This window comes from Lampris incognitus, chromosome 10, assembly GCF_029633865.1.
Source record: "Lampris incognitus isolate fLamInc1 chromosome 10, fLamInc1.hap2, whole genome shotgun sequence".
Taxonomy (NCBI): domain Eukaryota; kingdom Metazoa; phylum Chordata; class Actinopteri; order Lampriformes; family Lampridae; genus Lampris; species Lampris incognitus.
The window spans coordinates 12,273,187-12,274,768 of record NC_079220.1 but is presented as its reverse complement, the minus strand read 5'-3'; positions in this window follow the sequence as shown (position 1 = coordinate 12,274,768).

Genomic DNA, 1,582 nt, shown 5'->3' with positions numbered 1-1,582 from the left:
GAATGTTGCCCAACACTGGAGGACTCACCATTTGGGCATGTAAATTGAAAAGCAGAAGGGGAAGTGTTGTGCGGTAATGAACGAAAGGGCTTATGAGGCATGGCAGTTTGGGTAAATGGGCAAGCGGTATGCAGGTCTACACTTCTTATTCAAGCCATGAGCAGTGTGACTGGTGCATGTTGTGCAGCCAGCATTGTTGTAATGTGAGCCGCTGTGCTCGTCACAGCCTTCGCTGGGACACGTGTTTGGTGCGTCTCCGTTGTTGTGGAGTCCTGACGTCTGTTTACTTTCAATGAGATAAAAAAAAAAATCCTATTTAGTTGAGTTGTGCCGCTCGTTTCCATGGTGACCAGCGAGGGATTTTTTTTCAAATTCTGTATCCAGTCAGGTTTTTTTTAGACCATCCTCCTCCTCCTCCTCCTTCCTCTTCCTCTTCCTCTTTTCTTCATCTTCTCTCCGTGTCATTGCTACGTTTGTCTACACGCGATTTCTTCCCCCCTTCTCTTCTGGAATGGTCGCCGCTCCGTTTTTTCTGTTTATTGGCACCCTGTGGTTAGACTGCGCCCCCCCACACACACACATACACACACTGCGTCGTGTCCTCTCAATGAAATCCAGACACGCACGTTGTACTCTCGCTTTCAGTCGCTTGCTGCCGAAAAGAAAACAACTCCTGGCCGTAGCTAGGCAACTCCAAATATGAGTCATCACACTGCCGCGCCCATTATAACCTCCCCCTTCCTCCGCAACATGCGCACACGCACACACACACACATATACGTATATACACACGCACGCACCCCACACACACACATGCATGGCACGCACGCACGCCCCCCCCCACACACATTTGCAAACATACATGTGTCGGTACTTCCACGCACAAGAGGACCCTCGCTGACTACCTTCATACATTCATTCTGGAGCGCTAAACATTAAACTTAACCATCAGAACTTCATGCATGATCTTAACCCTTACCCTAACTTTAACCTAATCCCAATTCTAACCCTAACTCTAAACTCGAGTCCCAACCCGGATATAGACCCTTAAAGAGGTCAGCACCAGCCAAAATGTCCTCACAAACTCAGATTAGAAGGGTGGACCATCACGGGTTGGACTGTACATGTACAACAATATGTGTGTGTGCGTGCACATGTGCACGTGCACACACGCACACGCGCGCACACACACACACATCACCCTATACTTGTGGGGACCCTTCATTGACTACATTTCCAAGCCCTGAACCCTAACCTTTACCATCATAACTACATGTCTAACCTTAACCTGATCCTAATTCTAACCTTAACCCTAAAACCAAGTCCTCACCCTAAAATAGACCCTTTTCCTCATGGGGACCCATAAAATGTCCCCACAAGGTAGGTGGTTTCACGGTTTTTGTATCCTAATGTCCCCATTAGGATAGAAAAAAACATGGTACACACACACACACACACACACACACACACACACACACACATGCAAACAAAACAATTGTGTATATTGTTTAAACTGTGAAAATAACGTTTTCATTTCAGAATAATCCCATATTCAGAATGTATGGCTCCTGTGTTAGTGGAT